The sequence below is a fragment of the Nerophis lumbriciformis genome, linkage group LG05 (genome assembly GCF_033978685.3).
Source record: "Nerophis lumbriciformis linkage group LG05, RoL_Nlum_v2.1, whole genome shotgun sequence".
In the NCBI taxonomy this organism is placed as follows: domain Eukaryota; kingdom Metazoa; phylum Chordata; class Actinopteri; order Syngnathiformes; family Syngnathidae; genus Nerophis; species Nerophis lumbriciformis.
Window position 1 is genome coordinate 24,622,296 of NC_084552.2, and position 14,155 is coordinate 24,636,450.

Genomic DNA, 14,155 nt, shown 5'->3' on the forward strand with positions numbered 1-14,155 from the left:
ATCATTTTCCTCGACTGATGTACTAACATCATGTGGTTTATTTTTTACATATATAGCATCATCTGCAAATATACAAAGAATTGCTATTGCGACATCCAGTGAACACATTTAAAACATCCGTTTCTTTCATTCAAAAATTTCAGGTTCATTTTTATACTTAGCAAACTCATCTTAGCAAAACTTGTTCGTGGGCCTGATCCGGCCCTCGGGCCGTACGTTTGACACCCCTGTTATAACTGGTCAAATCACTTGTATTTTAATTATAAATAGCTTGGTATTAATTACTTCGTATCATGTGCTCAATTTTACAAGCCTAAAACTTTGAATAGTCAGATTACTTCTAGACCTCCACCCCAGATCACACCTCACTCCTACCCACTTCTCCAAAGTGGGCTGGCTCAGGGTGGAGGACAGAGTAAAACAACTTGCACTGAGCCTAGTCTATAAAATCCGCTACACCTCCCTGATACCGAAGTACATGTCAAACTACTTCCTTAACGTAAATGACCGCCATAACCACAACACCAGGGGGAGCTCCACTAACCACGTTAAACCCAGATTCCGATCTAACAATGGTCTTAACTCATTCTCTTTCTATGCCACATCAATGTGGAATGCACTCCCAACAGGTGTAAAAGAAAGTGTATCTCCATCCTCCTTCAAAACCGCACTAAAAGAACACCTCCAGGCAACTACATCCCTAAACTAACACCCTCCCTTCCACATAATACCTCTTCGGATTGTAAATAATCAAATGTAGACACTTTTTCTTATACTTTCTGATCTCTCTCTCTATGTCCACTACTTGCTGTCCATATCCTACCAAGTCAGTCCTACACTGTTTCAATATCCATTTCTCTGATGATGCAATTGTTGATGCTGATTAGAGATGCGCGGATAGGCAATTATTTCATCCGCAACCGCATGACAAAAGTCGTCAACCATCCGCATCCACCCGAATTAACATTTAATCAACACCGCACCCGCCCGCACCCGCCCGCACCCGCCCGCACCCGCCCGTTGTTATATATCTAATATAGACGATGCAAGGCATTAGTGAGGTTATAAAGCTTTTGCCTGTTAAAGAAAGGAGACTGATCCAATGCAGCAATCATCTGGGAGCCGCGCTGAGCGCACCTCCAAGCGCGTGGAGGTGCGATGTCCCTCGCACCCGGGCTCGTGCCCGAGTCTTCAGCGCCATCCATTTTCAGGGCTAGTTGATTCGGCAGGTGGGTTGTTACACACTCCTTAGCGGGTTCCGACTTCCATGGCCACCGTCCTGCTGTCTATATCAACCAACACCTTTTCTGGGGTCTGATGAGCGTCGGCATCAGGCGCCTTAACCCGGCGTTCAGTTCATCCCGCAGCGCCAGTTCTGCTTGCCCCACCCCTTTCGTGAGCGCACTGCGCGCGGAGTGACCCCTGTTACGCGCCCCCGGCAACGAGGGTGGCGGGCAGGTAAGCTGCGCGGGCGGAGCGCGCGGAGTGACCCCTGTTACGAGCCCCCGGCCACGGGGGAGGCGGGCAGGTAAGTTGCTTACCTGCTGCGCGTGACGCCGGTCGCGGCGAAGGCGGACGAGGCGGGGTGTCGTGCGGTGGGCGCGGTGGTGACCCTGGACGTGCGTCGGGCCCTTCTCGTGGATCCCCTCAGCTACGGCTCCCGGTGGGGCCCTCTCGGGGGAAGGGGCCTCGGTCCCGGACCCGGCGAGGCGTCCCTTCTCCGCTCCGTAAAAGTGTCCATCTCTTTTTTTTTTTCTTCTTCTGTTGTGGCATATGCTGCAGGTGCCTGCTCGTTTTTCGTATGTGGGTAACAACATTTAACTATGTATATATATTTCCGAATTGATTTTAAATAGATTCAGGCGGGTGCCTGAATCTATTTAAAATCTAATTTTTTTTTATTTCAACCGCCCGACCCGACCCGCGGATAAAATCTATTTTTTTCTTATTTCAACCGCCCGAACCGCGGTGTGGAGAGGGGCGTGGTTCACGCGTTCCCTGCGGGCGGGGTGTGTGCAGGGGCCGGCCATGAAGCGGCAGACAGGTGAGTGGATATCTCAGCTGGAACGAGTTATCTAATCACATGTTCCTTTTATTAGCAGCGTCGGAGACCATGAGGGGGTGGTGTGGGCTGGAGACGACGAGAGCGACACCACGAGAGAGACGCTGAAAAGCGGAAAGAGACTTTGGGAGAAAGAAAATAAAAGAATTGTAAACGCTGCATCGGATGGTTGTGCCAGTTCCTGTGGTCCCAGACGAACCCGAACCTGAGCCTTGCTACAGTGGCGCCCAACAGGAAAGCGGACCAGGAAGAGGATGTCGGCACCAACCCCTTTGGAGGCGCTGGGCCAAGTTCTGGCCGAGGTGTCAGCGGCGAGCAGACAGCAGACCCAAGTGCTGCGAGTGCTGATGAACAGAGCAGAGGCAGCGGGAGGGATGTCCTCCATGAAGCGCATGGTGGAGGGGGAGGACCCCCAGGCATTCCTGGACGTCTTCGAGGCCACGGCGACGTCGTGCAAGTGGCCGGAGGAGGAATGGGGCGCGAAGCTGCTGCCGCTCCTGGTGGGGGAGGCGCAGCGGGCGGCGCTGAGTCTCCCGGCGACCGCCCGCATGCAGTACGCCGATCTACGCCACGCCATCCTGGACCGGGTCGGCAGCAGCCCCGAAGACCACCGCCGAAAGTTCCGGGCCATGAAGTTGGGGTCAGAGGACCGGCCCTTCGTGTTGGCATACCGGATGAGGGACGCGGCAACCCGGTGGCTCCAGCCCAATGGGCTGGACCCAAAGATGTTGGAGTCCATCATCCTAGAACAATTTATTGATGCCCTCCCGGCCAGGACCTCAGCATGGGTGCGGTACCACAGCTCCCCAGATGTAAAAACAGCGGTGAAACTGGCGGAGGAGCACCTGGCGGTCCAGCGGGAGGCGACCCCAAAGACAGCCGAAAGGCCCACCCCAGCACCCCGCCGACGACACGCACCCACATATACACAGCAAGGGGGGGGACACGGGGCTATAATATCTCCTCTGTTGGTGCATTTCAGGGTACCGGCGCTGCGGAGAGGGGGCTTCCCTCGCAGATGGCGCCTCAAACACCAGGGCCGGTGTGCTGGAGGTGCGGACGGCTCGGTCACGTGCGCCGGGAGTGCTCCATGATGGAGGTGGGGCAGGTGATGCGGGTTGTCGGGCCTCCAGCACCCGCCCCCGATCTGGGGGAGACGTACTGCGTCCCGATAAGGGTACAAGGGAGTACATACCGGGCGATGGTGGATTCGGGCTGTAAACAGTCCATGATCCACCAAAATCTGGTTCGACCCGGGGTATTGAGGCATGCAACACGGGTGAAAATTAGGTGTATTCATGGGGATGTGCACGAGTACCCTATTGTGCCAGTGGAAATTTTACATAAAAATCAAAAGCATAAAGTCAAGGTTGCCGTAAGCGCGCAACTTACGCACCCCGTAATTCTAGGGACGGATTGGCCGGGATTTAACCAGTTGGTAACGCAATGTGTGGGGGTGCGTTCACGGACAGTAGGCGAGGGGAGTATCCGCGCAGTTCTCAGCGGCGAAGCGGCTTCATCCGGTACTGCCGAGCGGGAACCGGGGGGGGCTTCGCGGGAGGCCCCCCCGGCCCCCCGGTGGCATCCTACTGAGGATTTTCCCCTCGAGCAGTCCCGTGATGAAACCTTGCGCGAGGCCTGGGACCAGGTGGATTATATTGACGGTCAGCTGGTGCGCCCGGGGAAAGCGCGGGTATTCCCCCATTTTTCAATTATTCGGGATAGATTGTACCGAGTGGGCCGTGACACTCAAACCGGGGAGGAACACACCCAGTTGTTGGTGCCAAAACGCCACCGGGAAATGGTTTTACAGGCGGCGCATTTTAATCCCATGTCTGGCCATTTAGGGTATGATAAAACACTTAATCGGGTCATGGTTCGATTCTATTGGCCAGGCCTCCGGGCAGACGTGCGCCGTTGGTGCGCTGCCTGCCCAGACTGCCAGCTGGTGAACCCAGCGGCCACCCCAAAGGCGCCCTTGCGCCCATTACCGCTCATGGAGGTCCCGTTCGAGAGAATTGGGATGGACCTCATCGGACCATTTCACCCGAGCACACGGGGATACCGCTTTGTGTTAGTCCTGGTGGATTACGCAACGCGCTATCCCGAAGCAGTGCCCTTGCGCTCTATCTCTGCAAAGAGTGTTGCGCAAGCGCTGTTTCAGGTCATCTCCCGAGTTGGAATCCCGAAAGAGATTCTGACTGACCAAGGCACGTCCTTTATGTCACGCACGATAAAGGAACTTTACGGGTTATTGGGAATTAAAGCGATCCGCACCAGCGTATATCATCCGCAAACAGATGGGCTGGTGGAGAGATTAAATAAAACGCTGAAAACCATGATCCGTAAATTTATGCACGAGGACAAACAAAATTGGGATAAATGGTTGGACCCCCTAATGTTTGCGATGCGCGAGGTACCCCAGGCCTCAGTTGGTTTTGCACCATTTGAGTTATTGTACGGCCGAAGGCCTCGCGGAGTGCTGGACGTTATTAAGGAAAGCTGGGAGGAGGGTCCGAGCTCCAGCAAAAATGAAATTCAGTACGTCATGGACATGCGAGCAAAACTCCACAAGGTGGGGCACTTGTCACGTGAGAATTTGCTCCGTGCCCAAGAGCGTCAGCGGCGCACGTATAACAGGGGGACCCAACTACGCAAATTCGCACCGGGAGAAAAAGTACTTGTATTGCTTCCAACCACAAACTCCAAATTACTTGCAAAGTGGCAGGGACCCTTTGAGGTCGCACGGCAAGTGGGTGATGTCGATTATGAGGTTCGGCGCTCGGACCGACGCGGAGACACTCAGATTTACCATCTGAACCTGCTGAAGGCGTGGAAGGAGGCGGAGCCTGTTTCCATGGTGACAGTAGTGAGGGAGGAGGAGGAGTTGGGGCCGGAGATCCCGCGCTCTGGCCCGGCCCCTCGGCTGACCTGTGATGACCAGCTCACATTGGCGCAGAGAGCGGAGGTTGCTGAGTTACAGCAGCGCTACTCTGATGTGTTCTCCTCGCGGCCCGGTCGCACGAATCTCATCCGACATCATATTGAGACCAGCCCGGGGGTTACGGTGCGGTCTCGGCCATATCGGCTTCCCGAACACAAGCGCAAAGTGGTTCGGGAGGAATTAAAAACCATGCTTGAGTTGGGTGTAATAGAAGAATCCCACAGCGCGTGGTGCAGTCCCGTTGTTCTGGTTGGGAAGAGGGACGGGACTGTGCGGTTCTGTGTGGATTACCGCAGGGTGAATGAAATATCACGTTTTGACGCGTACCCAATGCCTCGGGTCGACGAGCTCCTAGATCGGCTGGGCACTGCTCGTTTTTTCACGACGCTGGATTTGACCAAGGGCTACTGGCAGATTCCCTTGTCACCAGAGTCCCGAGAAAAAACGGCTTTCTCCACTCCGGAAGGTTTGTACCAATTTGTAACACTTCCGTTTGGCTTGTTCGGTGCGCCCGCCACGTTCCAGCGTCTCATGGACCGCGTGCTGCGCCCCCACGCTGCATACGCGGCTGCCTACCTGGATGATGTCATCATCCAGAGTGGCAGCTGGGAAGAACACATGCGGCGGGTGGGGGCGGTGCTCGAGTCCCTGAGGCGGGCGGGGCTCACCGCCAACCCGGCGAAGTGCGCAGTTGGCCGGAGGGAGGTACAGTATCTGGGGTACCACTTGGGAGGGGGACAGGTGCGGCCCCAGGTAGACAAAACAGCGGCAATCGCGGCCTGTCCACCCCCCCAAGACAAAAAAAGAGGTGAGGCAGTTTTTGGGACTGGCGGGCTATTACCGGCGGTTCATTCCCCGGTTCGCGGACTTAACCGGCCCACTGACTGACCTCACCCGAAAGGGTGCTCCAGAACTGGTCCAGTGGACGGAGCAGTGCCAGCGGGGTTTTGAGAAGGTAAAAACAGCACTCTGCGAGGAGCCGGTGCTGCACATGCCTAACTTTGACATCCCTTTCTGTCTGCAGGCGGACGCGTCGGGCCGGGGGCTGGGGGCGGTGCTGTCCCAGCGGGTGGGGGACGTCGACCGCCCCGTGCTGTACATCAGCCGTAAACTCTCGGACCGGGAGGCAAGGTACAGCACGGTGGAGAGGGAGTGCCTTGCCATCCGGTGGGCGGTCGGGGCCCTCCGCTACTACCTGTTGGGGCGTGCCTTCAGTCTCTGCTCGGACCACAAACCGCTCCAGTGGCTCCACCGCATGAAGGACGCCAACGCGCGGATCACCCGGTGGTATCTGGCATTACAGCCCTACAACTTCCGGGTGGTCCACAGGCCTGGTGCGCAGATGGCCGTGGCCGACTTCCTCTCTCGCCCCGCTATGGGGGGGTGTGGGGGGAGTGGGCGCGGCCGGACGGCTGCCCGGCCTGAGTCTAGCGGTGGAGGCATGTGGAGAGGGGCGTGGTTCACGCGTTCCCTGCGGGCGGGGTGTGTGCAGGGGCCGGCCATGAAGCGGCAGACAGGTGAGTGGATATCTCAGCTGGAACGAGTTATCTAATCACCTGTTCCTTTTATTAGCAGCGTCGGAGACCATGAGGGGGTGGTGTGGGCTGGAGACGACGAGAGCGACACCACGAGAGAGACGCTGAAAAGCGGAAAGAGACTTTGGGAGAAAGAAAATAAAAGAATTGTAAACGCTGCATCGGATGGTTGTGCCAGTTCCTGTGGTCCCAGACGAACCCGAACCTGAGCCTTGCTACACGCGGATAATCCGCGGACTCCGCGGTTGTGTCCGCAAACCGCGCATCTCTGATGCTGATTGTTGATGACTGAAGTGTTGATACCAACCAAACCTACACCGCACACCCCCCCCCCCCCCCCCCATATCCCACACCCCGAATTGTAAATAATGTAAATAATGTAAATAATTCAATGTATATACTCTGATAATTATCTTGTGTGATGACTGTATTATGATGTTACTATATATTTGATAGTATATATCTGTATCATGAATCAATTTAAGTGGACCCCGACTTAAACAAGTTGAAAAACGTATTCGGGTGTTACCATTTAGTGGTCAATTGTACGGAATATGTACTTCACTGAGCAATTTACTAATAAAAGCTTCAATCAATCAATCAATCAATCAATCAAATTCAGAGCACAGCAGGATACCCCTTTAAGCACTTACATCTACTCTAAAGATAGCAAAGTTAATCTACTTCTTCACATTCCACTTGTTTTAAACGTGTTCCTTGGTGTGGTTTAACCCCGCTGCCCTCTTGGATGCAGCGGTCTTTCTTTTGATCCCCGAGAGTGACGTCACCACTCAATGAGCTGGTTGTCGACTTAGCAGCTGCGACAGGTTCCGTTCCGCTCTTCTCTCCTCCAGCACGAAGCAGGCTGAGTTCTGACTGTTACTCCCCTCGAGTTTCTTCAAGGCTCACATCATTCTGGGTTTTTAACAGACATTTATTTGTCTGTCTATCTGTGTTGGCCCTGCGATGAGGTGGCGACTTGTCCAGGGTGTACCCCGCCTTCCGCCCGACTGTAGCTGAGATAGGCTCCAGCGCCCCCCGCGATCCCAAAGGGAATAAGCGGTAGAAAATGGATGGATGGATGGATTATTTGGAACACGTCTTTTACATGTCTCCAATATGCCGTCAGAACTGAGGAAATGACACACAAAAATGTATATACATTCCCTGAACCAACACACATTTCAAATACTACTTAAATAATTACCTCATTGGCCACAAAGACTCTCGGGGAACGAGGTAGAAATATTAAGTACAGAAACTTGTGCACTTGTGTCAACATCTCTCAACATGTCAGACGTCGACCATCTTCTGTTGCTGAGTGCCACGCCTACTTTGTCCCCTCTCCCGGAAGTTAACAAATGGCACCAAAAAATATGTTCCCCTCTTACTTACATAGTTTACAACAATATAACACATTTGCGTCAACCTAAATTCACTGCACAATTATTATTGAATATATTTATATGTTTTACTTACTTTACTTACTTACTTTTATTTGAATGTTAAAATCAATGAATAATAAATGTACAAAGAGGATAGAGGAAAAATAAGGAACTTATGCCTGTTATAATGAGAAGTCAAAATGTCTGCGTTCTTAATCGTAAATTTTAACTGGAACGCCCCCAGCTGTCGGATTTCCTACTCGTAAAGTCGGAGAGTCAAGGTCAAATCCCCTAGTTCAGTGGTCCCCAACCTTTTTGTAGCTGCGGCCCGGTCAACGCTTGAAAATTTGTCCCACGGACCGGGGGGGTATGTTTTTTTTGTTTTTGTTTTTTTTGTCATAAAAAATTACAATCATGCGTGCTTACGGACTGTATCCCTGCAGACTGTATTGATCTATATTGATACATAATGTAGGAACCAGAATATTAATAACAGAAAGAAACAACCATTTTGTGCGAATGAGTGTGAATGAGTGTAAATGAGGGAGGGAGTTTTTTTGGGTTAGTGCACTAATTGTAAGTGTATTTTGTGTTTTTTATGTTGATTTAATAATAAAAAATTAATATTTTTTTATTTTTTTATTTTTATTTTATTTTTTATTTCTTCTGCGGCCCGGTACCAATCGATCCACAAACCGGTACCGGGCCGCGGCCCGGTGGTTGGGGACCACTGCCCTTGTTGGCTTCAAAGATGGCTACACTCAGTGTCAATAAAAATAGAAGCTTCTGTTGTCAAGACTTGGTCCTGGGGTTTAGTTTTTCCAGAAGGCAACGGAAAGTTGGCTCGGGCGAGACGGGAATGTAAGTACATATTTTTTATTGTTTTTACACTAACAAAGGACAAAAAAAGAGTACAAACGAAAAGCGCGCACAGTGGCGGAGAACAAACTATGAAACCAAAAGACTATAGCATTAATAAACAAAAACTTACTTGGCTTGGACTAAAGTAGCAGCATGAAAGATGGACATGAAAAAACAAGTGTCAGGAATGTGAAGACCATAAATGTGGGATGTCGCCAGAACGACAAACTGAAAACAATGAACTTAAATACTATAGACATGATTAGTGAAAGCAGGTGCGTGACTCAAAACGTGAAACTGGTGCGTGACGTGACAGGTGAAAACTAACGGTTGCTATGGTGACAAAACAAAACAAAAGTGCACAAAAAGTCCAAAAACAAAACCGAACATGACTAAAACAAAACATGATCACACAGACATGACACTGTAATATAATAATAATATCAATAATATATTACCATGGTTATAATACATGGAAGACACATGATTTTACTGTAAAAAAGTAAAATACATTTGCAAATATAATATTATACGCAAATACAATAACATTTACGATATTGTTTGAATTAAATTTAAACACATTTAAATTTACAGGACTGTTAACAATTCAGCAAAATCATACCTTGATTTTTACGGAAAGAATACATTAAATACAAAACACAAAACCAGTGAAGTTGGCACGTTGTGTACATCGTAAATAAAAACAGAATACAATGATTTGCAAATCCTTTTCAACCTATATTCAATTGACTAGACTGCAAAGACAAGATATTTAACGCTCAAACTGGTAAACTTTGTAATCTTTTGCAAATATTAGCTCATTTGGAATGTGATGCCTGCAACATGATTAAAAAAAGCTGGCACAATTGGCAAAAAAGACTGAGAAAGTTGAGGAATGCTCATCAAACACTTATTTGGAACATCGCACAAGGTGAACAGGCTAATTGGGAACAGGTGGGCGCCGTGATTGGGTATAAATGCAGCTTCCATGAAATGCTCAGTCATTCACAAACAAGGATGGGGTGAGGGTCACCACTTTGTGAAGAAATGTGTGAGCAAATTGTCAACAGTTTAATAACAACATTTCTCAACCAGCTATTGCAAGGAATTTGTGCCTATTTGCTGATGTTGTTCTGTTGTTGTTGTTATTGTTGTGTTTGCTGTTGTTGTTGTCTCTCTGTCTTATCCCCCTCTTGTCCTCGCAATTTCCCCCTCTGTCTTCCTTTTTTTCTCTTTCTATCCCCTCCAAAAATAAATAAATAAATAAATAAAATATTCCGCAGTAGCTATTTCTAAAAAAATAAATAAAGTAAAAGTAGCGTATAGTACTAATCTATGGTGGGCAAGGTGTAGGGGCTTAATTTGCATCTAATAAGACCTGCCTTTCAAAATGCCTCGTTTTCAGAGACAGTCAGAAAGTAGATTAAAGATGGTCTGTAAAGCAAAATCTATACCGGTACACAATTTTGACCAAACCACCACCATTACAGATTATGTAGACCAGTGGTCCCCAATCACCGGGCCGATTGGTACCGGGCCGCACAAGAAATTTAAAAAATATATATATATTTTTTTTTTTTTTTTTTTTTAATTAAATCAACATAAAAAACACAATATATACATTATATATCAATATAGATCAATACAGTTTTGTTTTTGTTTTTTCTAAATTAAATCAACATAAAAAACACAATGTATACAATATATATATCAATAGAGATCAATACAGTCTGCAGGGATACAATCCGTAAGCACACATGATTGTATTTCTTTATGGGGGAAAAAAAAAAAAAAAAATATATATATATATATATATATATATATATATATATATATATATATATATATATATATATATATATATATATATGGTTTTTTTTAAAATTAAATCAACATAAAAAACACAATATATACATTAGATATCAATATAGATCAATACAGTCTGCAGGGATACAGTCCGTAAGCACACATGATTGTATTTCAATCTTTATGGGGGGAAAAAAATAATATATATATATATATATATATATATATATATATATATATATATATATATATATATATATAAATATATATATATATATATATATATATATATATATATATATATATATATATATATAAATATATATATATATATATATATATATATTTTTTTTTTTTTTTTTTTTTTTTTTTAATTAAATCAACATAAAAAACACAATATATACATTGGATATCAATATAGATCAATACAGTCTGCAGGGATACAGTCCGTAAGCACACATGATTGTATTTCTTTATGGGGGAAAAAAAATATATGTATATATATATATATATATATATATATATATATATATATATATATATATATTTTTTTTTTTTTTTTTTTTTAATTAAATCAACATAAAAAACACAATATATACATTAGATATCAATATAGATCAATACAGTCTGCAGGAATACAGTCCGTAAGCACACATGATTGTATTTCTTTATGAAAAAAAACCAAAACAAAAAAAAACCCGTGGGACAAATTTTCAAGCGTTGACCGGTCCGCAGCTACAAAAAGGTTGGGGGCACTGATGTAGACCACAAGGAAGTGTTTTAAAGGTAGATTTAAAATCATAATATGACCTCCTGAACATAATACTCCTGTAAAGTTGCTTTATCGTGAAAAACAAACAAAACAAGTTGACCTATAGTGCAACAAGTAAATTAATATTCAACATGGCAGCAACATCATTGTGGGAAAGGCGCGGGTTGACTGGACAAGGAGCTTTTTGTTAGTTGTTTGCTGCAAGTATTGATATGAAGTCATAACTTGCAGCAAGTTAAAATGCTTCTGCAAAAGTGCACAAATTGTTGTCAACTGGTAAAAAAGAATGAAAAAAGAAAAAAAAAATATGAGAAGATTATACTGAAACATTCCCTATACAAAATAAATCCTAATCATCAGTAAAAAGTTGCTCTACTCACCATCCACCAGGTCCTGGCTGTCACATCGTAGCAAAGCTGCCACTTGACAGGCCGGGAGGACAGTTGAGCGGCCATGCCAGCAGCAGTGGTCCTGCTGGAGGAGAGAGACACCTTATCAATGAGGGGCATCAGCGGAGGCATGGTGCACAGCGGCAGCTCCATAATACACTGCATTGTGCAAAAACACACAATCAGCAGACAAGCAGCTTGACCCCACCAACTTGGACATGAATGTGCTAATTATATGACCCCCTCCCCTCATAACCGAGCCCTCGTCCCTCCCCTCGGCATTGGATGTGGATTAATTAGAACAAGCTGTGGGTCACTTTAAACAGAGTAAAAAACACTTAATCCGACATTTCACATATTGCAACCAGTGGTATGACTTCTTGTTGTTTGGAAACTCATTTTTCTACCGCTTGTCCCTTTTTGGGATCACAGGTGGTTATTGTGGGATCCGTTAATTTTACAAACCCCGTTTCCATATGAGTTGGGAAATTGTGTTAGATGTAAATATAAACGGAATACAATGATTTGCAAATAATTTTCAACCCATATTCAGTTGAATATGCTACAAAGACAACATATTTGATGTTCAAACTGATAAACTTTTTTTTTTGCAAATAATCATTAAGATGAATTTGAGGCCAGCAACACATGACAAAGAAGTTGGGAAAGGTGGCAAAAAAGACTGATAAAGTTGAGGAATGCTCATCAAACACTTATTTGGAACATCCCATAGGTGAACAGGCAAATTGGGAACAGGAAGGTGCCATGATTGGATATAAAAGTATAAAGTAGATTCCATGAAATGCTCAGTCATTCACAAACAAGGATGGGGCGAGGGTCAACAAATGCGTGAGCAAATTGTTGAACAGTTTAAGAAAAACCTTTCTCAACCAGTTATTGCAAGGAATTTAGGAATTTCACCATCTACGGTCCGTAATATCATCAAAGGGTTCAGAGAATCTGGAGAAATCACTGCACGTAAGCAGCTAAGCATGTGACCTTCGATCCCTCAGGCTGTACTGCATCAACAAGCGACATCAGTGTGTAAAGGATATCACCACATGGGCTCAGGAACACTTCAGAAACCCACTGTCAGTAACTACAGTTGGTCGCTACATCTGTAAGTGCAAGTTAAAACTCTCCTATGCAAGGCGAAAACCGTTTATCAACAACACCCAGAAACGCCGTCGGCTTCGCTGGGCCTGAGCTCATCTAAGATGGACTGATACAAAGTGGAAAAGTGTTCTGTGGTCTGACGAGTCCACATTTCAAATAGTTTTTGGAAACTGTGGACGTCGTGTCCTCCAAACCAAAGAGGAAAAGAACCATCTGGATTGTTATAGGCGCAAAGTTGAAAAGCCAGCATCTGTGATGGTATGGGGGTGTATTAGTGCCCAAGACATGGGTAACTTGGGCGCCATTAATGCTGAAAGGTACATACAGGTTTTGGAGCAACATATGTTGCCATCCAAGCAATGTTACCATGGACGCCCCTGCTTATTTCAGCAAGACAATGCCAAGCCACGTGTTACATCAACGTGGCTTCATAGTAAAAGAGTGCGGGTACTAGACTGGCCTGCCTGTAGTCCAGACCTGTCTCCCATTGAAAATGTGTGGCGCATTATGAAGCCTAAAATACCACAAGGGAGACCCCCGGACTGTTGAACAACTTAAGCTGTACAACAAGCAAGAATGGGAAATAATTCCACCTGAGAAGCTTAAAAAATGTGTCTCCTCAGTTCCCAGATATTTACTGAGTGTTGTTAAAAGGGAAGGCCATGTAACACAGTGGTGAACATGCCCTTTCCCAACTACTTTGGCACGTGTTGCAGCCATGAAATTCTAAGTTAATTATTATTTGCAAAAAAATAATAAAGTTTATGAGTTTGAACATCAAATATCTTGTCTTTGTAGTGCATTCAATTGAATATGGGTTGAAAAGGATTTGCAAATCATTGTATTCCGTTTATATTTACATCTAACACAATTTCCTAACTCATATGGAAATTGGGTTTGTACAATAGAGAACTGTTTCTGCTGACGGTATATTACCGTGATAAATACAGATATGTTGTTGACCTGTTTACAGTAACTCAGTCTAAAAATCATTAGGAGTAATTGAGGAGTGCACATGTTGAGGAGTTCACCGTGGACTGGCATGAACTTCTTTGCAGCCAGAAACAGAAACAAAGCAAAAGTTAGATTTCCACACTGCCTTTCATTGAAGCAGAAACGCGTCAACCTCTCTTTTTGCTGTTTCATCAAAGTAAACACTCTGCCGCAGCCTGTGCCTTAGAATAGGACGTCTACGTCAAAGGCACGCCAATCAAAACATTACGGCGATCAATACATTTTATTTCCTATATATTTTGTGAGGGAAAAACGGGTGACAAAAAACATC

The 14,155-nt window shown here is 46.0% G+C and overlaps 1 protein-coding gene across 1 annotated transcript in view; it reads right to left on the reverse strand.

Annotated features, from left to right (window-relative positions):
* Positions 1-11,412: 11,412 nt before the first annotated feature.
* zdhhc21 (zDHHC palmitoyltransferase 21) overlaps positions 11,413-14,155 on the reverse strand; it is a 28,970-nt gene continuing 26,227 nt past the window's right edge. Inside the window, exon 9 of the mRNA XM_061961062.1 lies at positions 11,413-11,839. The gene's annotated coding sequence lies outside the window, so the exon portion shown is untranslated. The remainder of the gene's footprint in view (positions 11,840-14,155) is intronic.